This window comes from Hyaena hyaena, unplaced genomic scaffold (assembly GCF_003009895.1).
Source record: "Hyaena hyaena isolate Hyena2069 unplaced genomic scaffold, ASM300989v1 scaffold_105, whole genome shotgun sequence".
Classification (NCBI taxonomy): domain Eukaryota; kingdom Metazoa; phylum Chordata; class Mammalia; order Carnivora; family Hyaenidae; genus Hyaena; species Hyaena hyaena.
This window is the reverse complement of record NW_024080737.1, coordinates 186,435-207,282: the sequence shown is the minus strand read 5'-3', so window position 1 is coordinate 207,282 and position 20,848 is coordinate 186,435. Positions and strand designations below refer to the sequence as shown.

At 38.4% G+C, this 20,848-nt stretch overlaps 1 protein-coding gene across 1 annotated transcript in view; it reads left to right on the top strand.

The window, feature by feature from the left end:
- The first annotated feature begins 2,475 nt into the window (after positions 1-2,475).
- STRIT1 (small transmembrane regulator of ion transport 1) overlaps positions 2,476-20,848 on the top strand; it is a 31,438-nt gene continuing 13,065 nt past the window's right edge. The window contains exon 1 of the mRNA XM_039236024.1: positions 2,476-2,624. The gene's annotated coding sequence lies outside the window, so the exon portion shown is untranslated. The remainder of the gene's footprint in view (positions 2,625-20,848) is intronic.

Here is a 20,848-nt window from a genome sequence, read left to right as displayed (position 1 = left end):
TCCAAAAGAATCTCCGACACTTCCATCCGAACAAAATAAATTACTCATTGGAACTTAATAATTTTGAATTGACAGGCACGGATCCAAGGGAAATATGGATATGAGCAAATAACAAGAAGACGTCAGCTACAGTTTACTTTCATCCTTAAGTGTGTTGCTCTTGACAGTTTTAATAACTATTTCTGTCTAAGTTACAAAGCTTTGTGCTGTCTCCTTGGCTCTTAGTTAAATTGGCTCCCTGAAAAAAGGAATATATGCTAATGCTCATGCTCCAGTTACTTTCAAGTAAAGCAGAATAGCAATATCATGCATCATGTCGGTTTCTGTTCAGTAATCATAAATGCTGACATGTTTCTTCAAAAATGTATTCACCACATATGCTGCTTTCTGAAAGACTGAAATAGTGGCTCTTTTTTGGAAATGGCATTACTGGCATATTGATAACCACCTTTGGTTACAATACACAGTGTAAGATCCATATGCAGAATAAAAGGCCCATCTCTCTTTCCAAATGGACTGCTTTTAAAACTCTCAGAACCCTCAGCTCTTGCTCAGCTGAACAGACAAGTGATCCAGCAGGAGTGGGCTCGTTTGCCTTTGACTGTCTTTCACAGTAATGAGGGCCTTTGGTATTTGGACGGGACATCAAGGGTCAGCTAGTGGCAAGAAGATCCCACATCTGACATTGCATTTATCAGATTCACCTGGGGAGGTTAAAAATACATCCATCTCAGTCCTTACATAGGCTCAGTAAATCAGAATATCTGGCAGAAGAACTTGAAAAACATCAGCCAGATCTGGGGATAGCTGATCTGGTCCAGCTGCCTTCGTGATTTCATTAAGTCTTCATATTTAGAGTCAGAAGTAAGTAGGTCTTGTTAAACTCCAACATCTGGCTGTTGAACTATTTGTGAATGTCCTTGCACAGACAGAGCAGACCCATCGGGTTTTTATCTGATGGGGCATCATGTCCTGTTCATCTCAATATCCTCCCACAGAGCCTCCACCGTGCCTTGTTCAGAGCCACGGCATAACATACTTTGGGTCAGATGAACTAATAAACTTAGATTTTAGACTTTTTACAGACAAAAAGGAAAAAAATAAATGTCCTTCTTATTTTCTTTTTGGACCTAAATGCTGGTTGTAACAGAACAAAAACTGTTGTAATGATTTAAGAGCATGAAGCGGATTCCTCACCCATACGGAGGAATTATAAAGTTCTTCATTGCCATCTGCTGGAGTCAGTGCTGCACTAAATCCAAACTGCCACAGTATGCCAAAGCTTCCCCCTTAAAACAGTTTATGCGGCTAATAACGCCAGAACTCCTATCCCTCCAGACCCCAGGCTAAAGGCCAGATGCCATCCGGAGACATGTGGATGCAGGGGTGTGGGAACGAGGAGGCGTGGATTCTAGCCCGGTCTGCATCTCTTTAGACACTTATTCATGCTCAGCTGCCTTCACTTCTGGGGGAAAAGTGGAAGCTTCTATAGTGAATGGTTGTGATCCTTGAACTCAGAGAGAATGCTGTTTTCCCAACTGTCTGGTGGGAGAGCAAAGCTGGGAGGGAAGCAGGCTTGGCGCCCCATGACTGATGCTGTGTATGTGCTGGGCACGCGTGAGCCCATGGTGTCCTGTGTGAGGTGGAGACCCGAGCTACTCACAGACTAACGCGTTCATCCTACTGTTATGACAAACTGTCTGGAAGTATCTGCCTATTTACCCTTAACACTGTATACAGTCACTAACTTTACTCATCCTTCCTCATCTTTCTGTGAGGAGGTAAGGTGGGCCTGTGTCCCTGAAGGACTCTTTCCCCTGGTCTGTTCCACCCTATCTGTTACTGATAGCAGGAGACTATTGAGGACATTGAGGAAAAAGTGCATCCTATTCTTCCTTTTAAGAAGTGTGGGTCTTTTCTTGCTTTTTCAGCATATGAAACAGGATGACCCAAACGAAGCAAACCTGAACTCAAAGCCTCAAATTTGCTGGGATAACTCGAGGAGAGTGTTGTCTCCTCTCTGGGTTGGATGGCCCTTGGCTATCATGGGAGTGAAAGAAACTCTTCTTTCCTGTGCTATGACTGTGGCTGGGCAGATGGAAGGGGTGTACTTGCCTGGAGCCCTAAGCACTTACAGCTGCTGGCATAGGTGTTTTACTTACATGATGCCCTTGCCACTGGGCCTGCACCAAGCTGCATGGTAAATGAGGGACCGGTAGCAGGTTTTTGTCACCCTGAGTACTGAAGTGTGTTACCGGTCCTCATGGGACCCATTTTGTCTTTCTCTTCATTCTCCTGGCTCTTGACCTTTTTGTTCTTTTTCCCTTTTCCCAGGTCTACCTCCCCGTTGGCATCTGACCAATCCTCAGCCATGACTTAGCTCTAACAGGTGATTGGCAAGAAAAGTAGCCAACACTCAGAAGAGGAGAGACTGGCGCAGAGGTGAGTGGGGCGGGAGCAGGCACAAGAAAGATTTTGAGCTGGGTCATCGTTTCAGCTCTCATGTCACCTCCTCCCTGAAGCTGTGATGACGGTCCCACTCCTTCCTCATGACCCGTCATTATCTGCACCTTTCCCGGGGGCCACTTGTCACGTTCTGCCTTACTTAGAGGTGCTACATACAGGTAAGAACTACTCTGGATTATAATCTGTTCTGGGGGACTTTTCAATTTTCAAAATTAAAAAAAAAATCATCTTTCTATCCCACCCATCACAAAAAGCACCGTATGACTTACGTGTAATAGTAAATGCTTGTTGAACAAACAAAAACAGGAGATGTGAGCTGGGTTTCGGCCCGAGGCTTGTATCTCACAAAGAATGAAACCTCCCAGTGCAAAGGGAGGTGAGAATGTGTCTACTCTCTGGTTGAGACATTTCTGGGGAAGAAGGAAGTTATCCTGTAGATGTGCGAAAAAGTCTCCACCAGAAGTAATTCAACCTCAGTGGGGTGCTTGGGTGGCTCACTTGGTTAAGCATGGGCCTCTTGATTTCAGCTCAGGTCATGATCTCACAGTTCATGAGTTCCAGCCCTGCATCAAGCCTTTTGCTGACAGTACGGACCCTGCTTCGGATTCTCTCTCTCCCTCTCTTTTTGCCTTTCCGTCTCTCTCTCTCTCTTTCAAATAAATAAATGTTAAAAACTGTTTTCAAGAAGAAATTCAACCTCAGAATGCAATGGGTAATAAATTTAGGAAGTGAGTGAAGTACAGATTATAAATGAGTACATACATTTAAATGTTCATTTATTTATTTGATGCACCAAATGAAGGTTTTCACAATAAATGTAAACCCACAGTTTAAGTGCAACAGAAGGCAAATTGAAATTGTATAAGTGACATTTATCCAGTTTCTGAATAAATACCAACTATGGAAAGCCATGTTTGGCTTGGGCTCAGCTCCATCATGTGGTATTTAATAATCCCACCAGCCCTCCTATACTGGCTACAAATTTAAGTCTTCCTGTCAATCATGTGGGAATTATCCCTACAGCGGGTGCACTGGGTCATAGAGGTAGGTTGCACTGAAGTTAGAAGTGTCGTGGGTTATCTAGATCACCCTGATCTCCTAAACGTTGTGATACTATGCTCTGCTCTGAGTCTGCAAGTCAGATAAGAGCGGGACCCATTAAGAACAGAAATACTGGACTCACATGGTCTGAAAAAATAAAAACTGAGCTCATTTAGTAAGCCATGCTTGCAATTCTCTGCAGTTAAAAACTGTAAGTAACCATGCTGGCATCAACTATAGGGACCCTCCGTTTTCAAGTGTAATTACATGAATGAACCGTGGGTTTGCCATCCGCTCACTAGAGGGTGTTAGACACTAAAGAGCTGCCTTCTCAAGGAGGTCTAAGCTGAATCGAATACAGACAGTATTCGACCAAGTCAGCCAGTCTGACCAAGACTCAGGAGAATAGATGTCAGACTTCCTGTGACAGAGCCGTCTTTTCATAGGTTTTGAAAAAAGGATCCTTTGCTAGTATGGTCAGTAAATCAGAATAATTTTTAAATTGTTTTTCTAATTTTAATGTTGATGTTCACTGGAGAAAAATCAAAAAGTAATAGAGATACCCTAACATATGAAGAACATTTTAATTCACTTATAAAGTCCACATTGAGAACCAAACATGATTAATAACAGGTTTAACCACAGGCTTGCTGGAAGCTGAACATTCTTAAGCAACACAAACCAGAATTTCATATGGTTTAACTTAGTATTTTGGTGTCTATCTTTATTTTCTTCCTATGTTTATGAAGTGTTAATAATTTATTTTTCCACTTGATATTATACAGAGATGTGTATTAACATTCATGTCTGAATATATTACTTACCAGTTTGTGTCTAGGCTTTTCATATTATGTGGATCAATATTAGATTATTCTCTAAGTTTTGAAAGCTAATTTTCAAGGAAATGAATTATCAGTCCAAATTTTGTCTGAAACCACTCAATTTTCCTGAACTGTAATTTTTTTCAGCTGCTTAACAGAGACAAAAAAGGCAACACCTAATTAATATCAGTGGAGTGACCGCTTTTGTATTAAGCAAGACAGAGAATAAAAAGCAATGGTTCTTGATATCAAAGATTGTGTAATCTAGCTGGGGAAATGACACTAAGAGTGTTGCAGGAATGAATGACAGTGAAATGAGCAGAGTGCCAGTGCCAGTCCAATATTCTGGCAATGTCGAATTATAGACCCTAACTACTAAAGAAGTTCCGAGAAGAAGGAATCAGGGTTGGGTGAACTTTTCCAACAGGCTTCCTGGAAGAGGCAGAATTTAGAATACAGTTTTGAGAAGGCAGGACTGTGCCTGACTTCCTCATTACTGCATCCCCAGCATTCAGGGTGAGGTCTGGAATGCAATTCATTTTTTAAAAGTGTCAGCACTGCTGCTCTTTTTATGTAAAAATGGTGATACTGCCCTCCAGGGGAGGATCTGTCATTGAAGATATTTTCCAGTTCTGAGAGGAGGCCATTCACTCATGTATCGCGTTTTCCTCCTATCTTTTATTAGAGAAGTAATTAGGTTCTGGAACACTGTCTAGGGCCATATGTCAGAGGGCAGGTCATTAGCTCTTGTTGCAAGTGAACTTTTAACCTTGGCTCCATGAGCACAGAATGAGCTAATCTGCCATCGATGATACATAAAATATGCTCAGCAGAAGTATATATATATATATATTTTTTTTTCTTTCTTGAAAGACCTAGAATAAAAGTGAAATATGATAAGAGAAGTTTAAAGGTATGGGAAGATGTGTGGTTATGGATTCTTTTCCCTCTGTAGTCTCTTAAAACATTCTAACACAAAATCCTGTTCTGCATAAAGTACGAAGAATGAAAATTGCAATGCACGGTTAGCCAGGCATTCAAAATGCCTTACAGATTTTGAAACTATTTTCTGGTTTTGATTTTTTCATGCTATATGATCGGTGCTGGCTGGAGGCCATGCATCCTCTTAAATTGGAAACCTCTTGCCAGGCAGAACATTGCTGGAAGCTATTAGAGACGCCAGCTCCATAACACAGGGCACTCATAGACTCAGTTATTCTGCATGGGCCTAGGGCCGAGGTATAGAACATATATTAGATGCATTTGAATTTTGTGACTCAGTGACTACATTTCCCAGCTTTAAGGGCCAGACAAAAGACATACCATGTTTATTCAAGATACAAAATCTGGCTGCAGTTTCCTGGATTGCACACTAAACACTGAAGTAGCTTAAGGGTTTAACCATCAGTGTTACCTACCACATTTGGAACTACAATCCCCTACTAGATTCAGCGTGAATTGATTGTAGTGTTGCTAGAAAACAAGAACACATCAAAACTTCCTGAAATGTTAGTGAAGCTATTACTACAGAAGGAACCCCACTTTGAGATTTGGATTCCCTTGTGTCAGTGGCTACTCATTAGCTGTTTGTCCTTTGGTGAGTGTCTTCCCGTTTCTGGCCTCAGTTCCCTGATCTGTAAAACAGGTCGAACTAGGCGACGTAAGATCCTTTCTTGCTCTCCAACTGTATGCTTCACATATAATAGCTTATTAATATATCTTAGGTGTAGAAATGGTTCTGAAACTATTCGTGTATATTAACCTTGAAAAAGGGATAGGCTTCTGGTTGAGGAAAAATGCAAGACAGATTTCGTCTGTTATACCCCAAACTGTGCCACTAAAAAAGTCAGTGCGATTTCTAATATTCTGTATGTTTGGCTTCAAAATAATTAATGATTTTCCTGTTTTCAGGTTGATTTTAGTAATGTCATTGACAGCACATGTACTTGTCTATATTATATTTTGTTAATTGGGAAAAAAATTTCCAGGAATCTGGTGGGGTGGCTGGTGTGAACCATTTTAGTTTTGAGAAGCAGTGAAGACTGAGAAAGGACATAGGGAGTTTACATTTTACATTTTATTGAGATTAGGTGTTTGGAAACAGAACTTCCTCAGCAGCAGAAATGCTGTAATGGGGGAAATAAAGTGTTCTTGCTAAGTCAATGTCCCCTGTGCATTCATATTACCTATCTATGAGTGCATGTTTTGAATTTTGGCCTGAGTATCTAATGGCATACAGAGTTCTTCACTTGCTGTCTGCTCATCAGAGTGATGTCACACTTGTCTGGCCAGGAGTTGTTGCTAGACTAAATTTTCTTGACACTCAAGGATCATGCTGTGTATGGTATGTGCATGTGTGGGGGGGAGAGAATCTAAATACATAACAGTATCAGACTTCTTCAGATGTTAGTTATTTCAGAATTGCATGACATCTATTTCTGCTCTTAACAAACTTATACTCCAGCTTTATGGGGTCTTTTGTTTGTTTTGTTTTGTTTTGGCCTGGTGATTTTTTTCTCTTTGGATTTTACCTGAGTAGACAAGCATGAAATGAGTTCTCTTTGCATTTTACTAATGTCAGGAATTCTTGCGGCTTGATATCGCTGATTGGTGATGGTCCACCACACCAGGGACAGGTAGTGGCTATTTTGTGCAATGCCCAGACCTCCTTCAATCTACCAGATGCCCCAAGAATTGCAGGCTGCCAGTTCACAGCTGAGCCCTTTTTCAAGCATTGCTCTTAGCCTAAGGGGATGACCTTGCCCCAGTTTCCATCTCCTCCCTAGGGTGGCCTACATCCAAAAACTGGTCAATGTGGAGGTACAAAGGCCTGCCCCTCTTGTCTCAAGCTTGCATGGCCCCAGGGGGCCATCCCAACTCCATGGCCTCCTATGGGATTCACTGAAGCTGACTAAGACCTTGGTCACAGCTGCATCACAGTTCAACCTTGCCCTCTGCCTAGTCCCACATCTCCTCTTACCTCACTATGTCGTTCCTCAGAGCCCCCCAGGAAGCCTCCTGTGTGCTAACCTCACAGTCTGTTTCCCTGCAAATAGACTGAATGGGAACTGTTTTCCCATTTAATGGTGTAAACTTCCTCAGTGTCCATCTCAGTCTTAGAAAGTTAAACTCTTCTGGAAATGCTAATATTGACTGTCTGGAATATTAATTCATACAATTTAGTGTTTGTATTTTCACTCTAGTATCTAATAGACAATTCTAAAATAAAAAATAAATGGGTGCAATTTTATGATTCAGGAGTAAAAATGTTTAAGAATATGCAAATATTCCCTGTTTGGATATATTGGAGTGGTCTTTAAAAAATTCCAAGCTATTGTTCAGGATGGTAATCAGGGCCTCTTTTAATAATGAAGTGTCTTTATATGATTTATCCTCTAGTCTTTTCCATCTTCATTAGAATGAAAAATTAAAATGCTTGATATTGTTCATAAGAAATAATTAGTGGAGCCGAACACGCATAGAACTGGATTTTTTTCCTTATGATTATTTATTTCTTCACTGTTGTGACTCAAACTACAAACATTATTAACAAAGAAAATTTCAAAGAAATAGCCTAAACTCGTGCTAATTTGTACCAGTTTATATGCACATGCCTCGTGTCTTGCATGAAAAATCCATTTTTACAAATATTTAGGGTTTTTTTGGGGGGAGTCATAATTGAACTTGGTAACTTTTGTCCACCTTTTAACTAAGCCACAAGAGATATTCAACTGAAATTGTTGACATTTGCCTCTTAAAGAAAATACTGTGTTTTTATTACAATGATCTCTTGCCAGATTTAGAAATTAACAAATGAAACAAAGTAGACTTTATATCAAAATGGCACCTAGGAATTTCAATTGACATATGTATGAAGAATATAAACAACATATAGAAATTCTATATCTCTAGTAAATAGAGGAATTCAAGACTTTGTAATATCTTTTATGAAACAAAATCTGGCTCTTTAGTAATAAAATCAAGGTGTATTTAAAGTTTTATTTTAGGCTAAAGCTCCCCAATTTTTCGTGCACGGAATGCAATATCTGACATTTTTCAGTTTGGTTTTTTTCAAGCTCAAGGTGTTCATAGCTCAATACAGTTTACAGAATGGATGCTTTTCAATTCTGTATCAAATGACCACTGTCTTTGTGGATTGATATTATGAAAGTCAAGGGGTTGTTCAGGCAGGGGCAGAAAAAGCCCTGGATCATTAGTATCCACCATGCAGGTTATATAAGTGTTTCCAGTTAAAGCCTGATGCTGCCATCTTGGAGTTGGCAGAGAGACATCATGGCTGTGGGCACGGTGAAATAAAGCCTAATGTTCAAATAGCATATGAGACACATATGCTATTTATAGAATTGAGAGACTAATCTGGTAAAAAGAATTACACTGGATTTCCATAACCTGCCTTGGAAGCCTGTTCTATTCCATCCATGCCTCTACTTGGGTGTCAGAGTTAAAGACAACTCTGGTTAGAAGTTTCAGAAAATAACTTCTGTTTCTTACTCTCTCTAACTGGGTTGTTCAGCCTTTTTCTCTGGGGCTATTTCTGGCTCTTCCAAATTTCACTTGTGTCTCTCAAAGACAATGGGTGGAAAAACCAGAAAACAAATATAAAAACAAATTGGACAGATGCTGATATTTCAGGGAATACGATACCCTTTGAAAGATCTGAATAGCAGTTAAATATATGTGTATAAATGGAGAATCATGTAAGTATTTGTCAGACTTATGAAGTATAATGAATTCATTATTAATAGTTGGGGTAAGGGATGTGGCCTTATGTTTCTTGTCTGATATGTTTCCAAATGGTTTTGGTCATCATTGTTTTTGGCATCTGGTACCTTCTTTGCTTTGGGAAAGGCTTTGGTCCACAAAAAGGTAGTGATTGCTTACAGCCTGATCAGTTGGGGAAATTCTTGATTAAACTGATTTGTTTATGCAGAGCTTCTCAGATCCTGTATTATGAGTCTTCAAGAAAGGAATATCATAGTAAATGTCACTTATCTAAATAATTTGATCACAAAAATCTTTGTGTGTGTGTGTGTGCATCATTCATTAATGTATATTTAAAAGAAGGATTTCTGGATCAGTTTTGAAGATGCTGACTTTAGTTCTGTTTTTTTATTTTAACATTTTAGAAAGTTTTTCTAACTTTGTAAAATAAATCGGAAGCTTTAGAATTTATCCCCCAATGCTTTGCAAGTCACTACAAAAAATTGTAATGATTTGTAACTCTTAATTTCTTCTTGTGTAAAATGGGCCAGATAACAAAAGTCACCCCACATTTGAGGATCCGTGAGAATTATTTTTTGAGTAATACAATTTTATTTTTATACTTTTTTTTTAAAAAAAGTTTTATTTATTTATTTTAAGGATGGGAGAAGGGCAGAAAGAGAGGGAGAGAGAGAATTCCAAGCAGGCTAAGTGCTATCAGCACAGAGCCCTATAGGGGGATCAATCCTGCAAATCAGACACTCAACTGACCTAGCCACCCAAGAGTCCCACCTTTTTTCTTTTTTAAGCACAACTTTCTTAGAGCCCCTAGGTGGCTCAGTTGGTAAGCATCTGACTCTTGATTTCAGCTCAGGTCATGACTGAGCTCAGCTCATAGCATGATTTGTGAGTTGGAGCCCTGTGCTGACAGCATGGAGCCTGCTTGGAATTCTCTCTCTCTCTCTCTCTCTCTCTCTCAAAAACAAATATAAATAAACATTTAAATAAATAAACACAGCTTTCTTAAGCAACACAACTTTTTCTATGTTGGACTTCCTAACCAGCAAACAGTCAATTCAAGGGATGCAAAGAGATCAAAGATTAATGATGGTGTGAGTAAATTGGGTTTCTGGAACCACCCTTGCTTTTCATGAAGGATGCTGAACTTTAGTGACTTTAGCAGTCCACATGAAGACAAGGGACTGTGAGGTTGGAGAATCCATGCCTGGCAGCTGACTGCCTGATACCACCTCTTATACTGGGTGGGGGATCAGGGGGTGGAGTGTAGGTGGATGTATATCAAATCTCAGGGACCTGTACTGAAAAATTACATTTCTATTTTACTTAAACCATGTTGCCCAGACTCATCTTCTGATTTCCAGATTAAAAATTTTTTTGGGTACCACTTTGTACCACTGAGGTACCTAACATTTACAAGGCATCTTATATATAACCTAGTTTTTAATTTTTTACTGTGCTATTTTACCTACTCAGGGCTTTAATAAGACAGGGCTGGTCATGTTTTACTACAGTATGGTTTTTGATCTATATTTATGTTTTTTCTACTTGTTCTTGAATAAGTTTTTGAAAATTCATACATTGGGGGTCGCCTGGGTGGCTGAGTCGGTTGAGCCTCCGACTTTGGCTCAGGTCATGATCTCATGGTTTGTGGGTTTGAGCCCCACGTCAGGCTCTGTGCTGACAGCTCAGAGCCTGGAGCCTGCTTTTCAGATTCTGTATCTCCCTCTCTCTCTGGCCCTCCTCTGCTCTCTCTCTCTCTCTCTCTCTGTCAGAAATAAATAAAACATTTTAAAAAAAGAAAAAAAAAGAAAATTCATACATTGGAAATAAATTTTAGGTCCAAGATGAAGCCATTCCTGCCCAGGGTGCTCCATCAGCAAACCGATCTCTGTGTTTCTATAAATGTCCTACTTGACCAGAGACAACAGTATATCCAGTCTGCCAATGATTTCCTTATTCCTTGATCTTTCTAAATGAGGTCAGATATTCAGCACCAGCCAATCATGCCCTGTTTTTGTTGCCACTTCTTTTTTCTAATGTTTATTTATTTATTTTGAGAGGGAGTGAGTCGAGGAGGGGTCAGAGAGAGAGAGAGGGAGAGAGAGAGAATCCCAAGCAGACATTGACAGCCCAGAACCCAACTTGGGGCTCGAACTCACCAACAGTGAGATCATGACCTGAACTGGTCATTCTTAACCACTGAACCATCCAGGCGCCCCTCCCTGTTACCACTTCTAATGCTCTGTAAAGTTCACTCTTGCCCCAAATCCCTCAGGGGGAGTGTTCCACTGCTTGTGAGACACCGACCTCCCTCAATCCATGGATTGTTTTCCCTTGAACAAAGGATAATAAATGTGTTACTAACTTTAGTTTTGTCATTTGCCTTTGCAAAAATGGTGTATTTTACCATCTTCTTAAAATCCTGCCTCTCAACAGACTGTGAGCAACAGAAGTCATGTGTTTTCCATCTCTCTCAATCCCATGTCACGAGCACAGTGTTTTGCAAGGTAGACGTTTATAAAATGTGGTGAGATCATGTCTGCAGGTCAGTGTTGTCATTCTTTATAGCATCATTCTGCACATGTTTGTGTGATATTGTGATATAATGAGAAATGTATATTTGGTCTTCTCTGGTTCCTGGCAGAGCTCCAAAAATCCTTGGAATTTCCTGACTAAAAGGGATGTGGGGAGCATCTTTTGTTATTCATTACAAGCCTCTTTCAGCCATACCAGAGTTCATGCTAATGAGGTGACCCTTAGAGGTAGGGGACTGGTTGCCAGAGGAACCAACCCCTGTGATTGGAGGTCTGGAACTTTCAGTCCCACCCTCAGATCTCAGGGAGGGGAAAGGGGCTGAAGATTGAGTTAATCACCAATGACCAATGTTTTAATCAATCATTCCTGCATAATGAAGTAATAAAGCCTCCACAAGAGTTCTAAACAGTGGAGTTCAGAGAGCTTCTGGGTTGGTGAATTCATCAATACACTGAGACAATGGTGTACCCAGAGAGGTGTGCAAGCTGTGTGCTGCCCCCCTTCCCCTGCCTACCCTATGTATTTTTTACACTTGGCTGTTTCTGAATTATATCCTTTAGAATAAACGAGTCATAGTAAGTGAACTATTTTTTCTGAGTTCCTGAGCCATTCTAGAAAATTATCAAACCTGAGGAGAGGGTCATGGGAACCCTCCATTTATAGCCAGTAGGTCAGAAGTACAGGAAGCCCAGACTCTGAGATTGGTGTGTGGACTGGTGGCAGTCTTGAGGGACTAAACTCTTCACTAGTGGGTGTGTGCTAATTCCGACTAGTGTCAGAATTGAATTACAATTCAATTGTAAGGGTTGGAGAATTTGTTGTTGGTGTGGGAAACCTACTCCCACCCTTGACATTTAGTGTCAAAGGTGTTCTGTGAGTAGAAACAAACCATAGTGTTAGCTAGTGATAGCTATCATTTATTGAGTGGTAGATATTTTGCCAATGCTCACCAAATATTGTTCCTAATCCCAACGATTTTTTTAAAAAATTTTAATGTTTACTTATTTTTGAGACAGAGAAACAGAGCATGAGTGGAGAAGGGGCAGAGAGAGAGAGAGAGGGAGACACAGAATCTGAAGCAGGCTCCAGGCTCTGAGCTGTCAGCACAGAGCCTGACACAGTGCTCGAACTCATCAACCGTGACATCATCACCTGAGCCGAAGTCGGATGCTCAACTGACTGAGCAACCCAGGTGCCCCTAATTCCAGTGATATTTTAAGATAATATTCTTGGCATCATTTTACCAATGAGAAAACTAAGACAATTGCTTAGTAAAGTTTATATCTCAAATAAGCTTGGTTTTCTGTTCTCCCTAATTCCCAATCCCTGACTACCCTGACCCCACACTAGGCTACTACTAAATGCCTCTATAGCCATAAAAAAATCTACTAGGGCCAGTTTATTCAATGAATATATACTGAGTGCCTCCTGTGCTCCCACTATTCTGCAGGATGCTATGTATGAGAATGTAACAGAAGAAGAAGAATAGTAGGAGAAAACACTTATTTAACTCTCAAAAAATAGACATTTTTATTGTCTTCCTCTTACAGAGGAGAACAGTGAGGCACTCTCTGTTGCTTACAGAATTGCTATGTAATTTGTCCAGGGCCACACAGCTGAGTGGCAGAGTCATTACTGAAACACAGGATATCTGACTCCAAAGTTGAAATGCCTCTTATATGCCATCCCTTATATCAGTGCATTTTTTAGTCTGATTTGAAAACAAAACAGATATACATGGTATAGCTATAGAACTATGATTTCATAGTCTTCATGCAAATCTGAAAGAACATGCTATAATCTTCATATTCAAGACAGAAATATCTTCATGGATCTCACATGCTATTTTCATGAGCTGCAATGTTAATGATCAGTTCACTTACTTGGTTTAACTACAAATTTTCATTCAGTGAATTTTTTATGTCATCTTTTGATTGAAATTCTCTAAAAGAAACTCCCATCCATGACTATTTCTGCCATTTCTAGTCTCAAAAAGACAAGGACCAAGAAGATCACATATGAGGCTCTGAATAGAATATAATATCTTTGGTGAAATGCAGTTGGCTCATTTAGACATAGTTCTGCTCAAAATAACCTAGATGGGCTGGCTGGAATTTATTGCATTACTAATGTTCTAAAGGCAGATTTCCCAGTAATAACTCACCCATAAAACTCTACTTCAACAAAAGGCTACTTGATGGCATAGAATAAACTGGAATGCTTTTTTATAGCCAGAGATTTCCAAACCATAAATACTCCCATCCCTGTAAGCAAATGGGTCAGAAATATTTATGAGGCACCATGCAATTTTATCACCTCCGCAATGGGATATAGCAATTTCATCATGACCACATTCTATCTCTACCCTTACTCTATTCTAGTGATGCACTCCTTAGCATATCATAAGCAATCCATTAGTGAAAGGAATTTTGGCATTCAGAAAGCAATGAAGGGAAAAATATAGAAGTTGTTGAAACTGGTTATTTTTGAGCAATATACTGTCAACTGCTAAACTTAAGTCTAATAGTTAATTTTAGAACAATGTCAGTATAGGCAGTTGGGAAGTAGATGCCTGGTAATTTAATTGATCTGCTGATGGTATTAACCATTTGTTTTTCTTTCTTACAGAAAGAAACAAACATTCAATTGGTCTTGGTAAATTCCAAATGGTCAGCATTGGGACATGGTGCAAGACTCATCACAGTCAAGTTAGCCGTGTTTCCCCCATTTTTTCCTAAGAAAGAAGCATATGAAAATAACTGCTTTAAAAATATCTCTTTAAAGCTGTCAGAGGTCAAATTCAACACTAAAACATTTTGATCAACAGATCAGCATTGCTGTTTTGTCTTTCTTCCTTGTTAGAATGCTTTATAGAGAAAGCCAATATATGATTTTACATGAATTTTTTATGAATAATGATTTTATTATTTGTATAAGTGTTGTATGCTTTTTATTTTAAAATTCAAGCAATTCAAATCTTCACAAAGAAGAAAACTTAAAAAATGAATTAGAAAAGGAACATATATTATATTAGCTAATATAGATAATAATAAAAGTTAGAAAAGTCTGAGTATGAAAAAACATCAAGTAATATATATACTTTTCTTTTGTTCAAATTTTAAATTATTTTATTTTAGAAATCCTGGTTAAAAATTTGGTTAGCCAACCCTCAAATTTCATTATACATTATAAAGTATGAGACATGCATTGTTTAAACTGAAATTTGTAGATGACCTTATATTAAGTGCTAGTTCTTGATTATTCTAGTTTTTATTTTTTTAGTTTATTTTTAAAATTTCTAATGTTTTTAATTTTAATTAATTGTTTTTAAGTTTATTTGTTTTACTTTGAGAGAGAGAGGGCAAGCAGGGTAGGGGCAGAGAGAGAGAGGGAGAGAAAGAATTCTAAGCAGGCTCTACACTGTCAGCACAGAGCCCGATACTGGGCTTGAACTCACAAACCGTGAGATTATGACCTGAGCCAAAATTGAGTTGGATTCTTAATCGACCGAGCCATACAGGTGCCCATTTATTTTTATTCTTTATTTTACATTTTTATTTTCTTTCTAATTAGTTAACATACAGCGTTGTATTAGTTTCAGGTGTACAATATAGTGATTCAACAGTTCCATACATCATCCAGTGCTCATCACAGGTGTACTCCTTAATCCCTATCACCTATTTAACTCATCCCCACACCCACTCCCCCCTCTGGTAACGATCAGTTTGTTTTCCATAATGAAAAGTCTATTTCTTGATTTGTGTATCTTTTTTTTCCTTTGCTTGGTTGTTTTGCTTCTTAAATTCCACATCTGAGTGAAATCATATGGTATTTGTCTTTCTCTGACTGACTTATTTCACATAGCATAATATTCTAGCCCCATCCATGCCATTACAAATGACACGATTCCATTCTTTTTTTATGGCTGAATAATATTCCATTGTGTATATATACTATTTATTCTTTATCCATTCATCAGGTGATGGACACTTGGGCTGCTTCCAGAATTTAGCTATTGTAAACAGTGCTGTGCTGCTATAAACACAAGGGTGCCTATATCCTTTTGAATTAGTGTTTTTTGTGTTCTTTGGGTCAATACCCAGTAGTGCAATTGCTGGATCATCGGGTAGTTCTATTTTTAACTATTTGAGGAACCACCATACTGTTTTCCAGAGTGGCTGTATCAGTTTGCATTCTCACCAAAAGTGCAGGAGTGTTCCTTTTTCTCCACATCCTCACCAACATCTGTTGTTTCTTGTGTTTTGATTTTAGCCATTCTGACAGGTATGAGGTGATATCTCATTGAGGTTTTGATTTGCATTCCCTAGTGATGAGTGATGTTGAGTATCTTTTCATGTGTCTGTTGACCATCTGTATGTTTTCTTTGGAGAAATGTCTATTCATGTCTTCTGCCCATGTTTTAAATGGATTATTTGTGTTTTGGTGGTTGGCTTTTATAAATTCTTTGTATATTTTGGATACTAACGCTTTATTGGATATGTCATTTGCAGTTTTTGTTTCTTGAAGGAAATATAGCTTTGTATTAATACAAATTTTATTGTATTAATTAATATTAATTTGTTATTAAGCACCCATGAGCAAAGTATTTTATTAGACATAAAGATAAATACAGTGGCAGAGACTAGATGGGTACTTGAACACACAGGTAGATGATACTCGCCTTCCTTTGCTTTAGATTTGTGATTGAATTCTGGCCAGTGGAATGTGGGTTGATTGACACACACCTTTAGGGAGAAACCAGAAGATCTCTCATTCATTTACGTAATGGCTTTTATTTCTTTACTTCCTATAAAGATCTAGTGAAGGATTTTGAAGCCCTATGGGTTAGTGATGCCACTGGATGAATAAAGCTCTTGATAATTATTTTTATTAATATTTGTTTGTGATACCTTATAGAAATTATTCCTTCAAGTAATATACTACAGGCATTGATGATTTTATCTTTATAAAAATCACTTCTGTAATATGATACTTTCTTTCATACAGTAACTCAATCTCAATAAATCCCTCCACTTTTCTATCATTAACATGCAGCTAGATTTCTGTCATTATCATATGATTTCTAGAGATGCCTGAAATCATTCTAGTGTCTTGGAATGGGAAGAGATTTGGATGGATTATCTTTCTTTTCTTGCCTTAAAAAAATTTACTCTGTTATCACAGACCCTGGGTGTTCATTTTATTTCCTTCCTATCTATCAAATAAGTTTTCATGATTTTTAAAACTAAGAATAAATGCACTTCAACAAATCACTACAAATCTCTCATATTTTCATACTTCTCTGCTGTCTACATGCTTTCTCATATTTTCTTTTCATCATGTGCAATTTTGATTTTCCTGAGCACCTTTAATTTTTAAAAATGTTTATTTTTGAGAGAGAGAGAGAACACACAAGCAGGGGAGGAGCAAAGAGAGAGAGGGAGACAGAATCTGAAGCAGGCTCCAAGCTCTGAGCTGTCAGCACAGAGCCCGACATGGGGCTGGAACTCATGAACTGTGAGATTACGACCTGAGCCGAAATCAGACGCTTAAGCAATTGAGCCACCCAGGCGTTCTCAATTTTCCTCAGCACCTTAAGTGTAGGAGGTGGATGGCAAATGCTTTGAATCTTATGACCTAGGTTAAAAGGCCTCAGGAGGCCTGAACAGACTTGTAGACACCAGAAAGGTCTTGCAATGACCTTCACCACCTCACCATGCAGTAGCTCATGAATGGTCAACACAACTTAGCAACTGTATGTGGACTGCATAAACACTGTCCTTCCCTGGCAGAAAAATAACCACAGTTTTAGAAAATATTTTTGCAAAAATGTAGTATTTAGAGACTAGGATTATTTATCTCAGAGACAATGACTGTGGAAGGCCTCACTCGAGTTCACAAGGCATTACTATGCAGAGAATAGGGACCAGCTGGTCTCCATCTCTGAAGAATCCTGAAGAGAGAGCTAACCCTCAGCATGAAGTAATTAGGTTGGGTATGAGAAAGCATTCCTGATGGTGAGAGTGAAACTCGGAAAGGAACCTCTTCAAGGAATACCTTGAAGTCTGAAAGAACTTCAAAAGCAGAATAACTGTTCCGGCGCACTCCCAGCATGTGAAATCTCTAAAAACCTTGTACGTCTGCAATGTGCAGTTACTCACCTGCATTCCTCAGTAGGCATCCATGACACCGTCAGTGATTGCACGTTTATGGTGGTGTGTTGTGCATGTATCTCCTCTAGACGGTAAGTACTTTGTGCTTTGTTTCCCCGTATGGTTCTAATGATGCAGTCTGAGGAGGTAGGATTGTATTGGCAGTGGAATCAGCCATACCTGGGCAGGCATCTTGCTCTATTATTTTGATTCTGAGATCTACTATGTGGATGTTTGATTAATTGCTTAATCTTTGTGAGACTTGATTTTCTGTAATAAAATAAGCTAATTAAGGGATAAACAAGTCAGTGTATTTGGGTCACAAATACAATGCTAGCACTTAGCTGTTGATGCATATTAAAGGTATATTTAAGCACACACACTTTATGTATATATATATATATGTATGTATATATGCATACATTAAATGAGTGTTTTGTAGGAAAATATACAACATATAGGAAACAACACTCCCTGAACAGATGGCATAAATACACAGTATCATATATTAAAATTTTTGTCCTATAAAAAGAGTTACTCCATGATTCATTTTGTTTATTTCTTATTTTAAAACATTTTTAAGTGCTTACTCATTTTTGAGAGATGGAGAGAGACAGAGCATGAGTGGGGGAGGGGCAGAGAGAGAGGGAGACACAGAATCTGAAGCAGGCTCTAGACTCTGAGCTGTCAGCACAGAGCTAGATGCAGGGCGCAATATGGACCATGAAATCATGACGTAAGGTGAAGTCGGATGCTGAACTGCCTGAGCCACCCAGGCACCCCTATTTATTTTTTATTTTAGAGACAGAAACAGAGAGAGAGTGAGCAAGTAGGGGAGAGGGACAGAGGAGGAGAGAGAGAGAGAAATTGAGAACCTTAAGTAGGCTCCATGCTCAGTGTGGAGCCCAAGGCGGGGCTGGATCCCATGACCCTGGGATCATGACCTGAGCCAAAATCAAGAGTCTGGATGCTCAACCAACTGAGCTACCCAGGCACTCCTTCATGATCCATTTTATTTTTTTATTTTTTTTTAAATGTTTTTTATTTATTTCTAGGAGAGAGAGAGAGAGAGAGAGACAGCGTGAGCAGGGGAGGGTCAGAGAGAGAGGGAGTCACAGACTGAAACAGGCTCCAGGCTCTGAGCTGGCAGTCAGCACAGAGCCCGACGCGGGGCTCGAACCCACGAACCGCGAGATCATGACCTAAGCGAAAGTCGGACGCTCAACCGACTAAGCCACCCAGGCGCCCCGACCCATGATCCATTTTAAAAGCAAAATACCACTTGGAAATTTAAAAATTCTCTCAATTCCTTTGTCAAAGAGAAAATCAAAAGTAATATGTCACAATATCTAGAAAATATTATTAATTAAAACATGGCATGTCAGAACCCATGGGATACAGATAAAACTGTGCTCAGAGGAAAAATACACAACCTCAAATGTTTTTATAGATGAACAAAAATTAATGAAGTAAGCATCAAATTTTAAAAATTAGACAAAAAACAAGGAGATAAACCTAAGAAAAGGTGAAGGAAGCAACTCATAAATTTAAAAGCAAAAATTAATGAATATAAAATAGGAAAATGGTAAACCTGAAAAATAAATTCAAGAGCTGGCTCTTTGAAAAACTAGTGAAAAGGAGAAAAGCATAATTTTACAAAATAAGAAGGGAGATGGGGAAATGACCATGGATACTGAGGAAATGGAAATAATTGACTCTTGATTGACTCAGTATTGGGGTGAAGTGGAAATTGCTAAAACCACCCACTCCCCCCTAAAAGGAAGGCCATTTTCCATATTCAGAGGCCATTTACTGTGAAAGAGATATATAAAAGTTGTTCAAAGCACTAATCCCTGTCTAATGAGAGCCCGGCTCTAATTGATGCAATTATAAATGTAGTAGGAGGAAGAGATATAGAAATTGGAAAAGAGAAGGTAAATTATTTTTCTAGATAATGATTTATATATTGAAACCTAAGAAAATAGTGAAAATTCCTGTTGATCATAAGCAAATCTGGATGTTTGTATACAACATTTCTATAAAAAAGTATAATGGAAAAACCACATTTACAAAAACAACCTATGAATAGCTCAAGAAGAAATGTGTAAGAATTTTACAAAAAGAATTCTAACACATAAAAGAAGGCTTGACTAAACAGAAAAGCATCTTGTGTTCTTGGAAGGGTAGATAGAATATTATGAAGTCTCACATATCCACAAATTAATCCTAAACTTAATGCAAGTCAATTAAAAATAAGGACTTTTTGCTTTCATTTTCATTTTTTTTTCTTTTTTGTGGGAACTAAGTGGTTTGAAAATTCAAGAGAAAAAATCTGTAAGAATGGCAAAAATAATTCTGAAAATAAGAGCAATAAAGGGGGATGAGACAGGCAGATTTTAAAATATATTTTAAAGCTAGGATATTTAAAACAGATTGTTACTTGTAGGTGAATACACAGCTCATTAATAAAAGCTAGCAGGTCAAGAAATAGATTCAGGTCTCTATCCTGTTAAGAGTTAAGTTTACAATAAAAGACTTTTAAATACAGAGAACAAACTGACGGTTGCTGGTGGGGTGTTAGGTGTGGGGGGAATGGCCTAAGAGGGTGATGAGCGTTAAGGAGGGCACTTGTTGGGATGACCACGGGTGTTATAAGTGATGAATCACTAAATTCTGTTCCTGAAATCGTTATTACACTATATGTTAACTGATTTGGATTTAAATGAAAAAAAAAAAAAAAGACTTTAGGTTACAGAGGTGTATGCATTTATCAAAATTCAGTTGATGTACAGTTAAGATTTGTGCATTTCATTGTATGTAAAGTTTATTTTGAAAGAAAAGTCTATTAAAAAGTATTGGACTTTTGTCCAATGATATGCATACTAAACTATTCGGAGGGAAGTGTGCTGCTATCTGCAATTTATTTTGCAAAAAAAAAAAATCAGATGGATTGATGACAGAGTTGTATAGATGGGAAATTTTGTAATTATAAAACTATCTCAACATTGCCATGTGCTTGAAAATGTCATAATAAAGTGTTGGAAAATAAGTTTAAATGTATAGATATTTAGAATACAATGAAGATGAAAG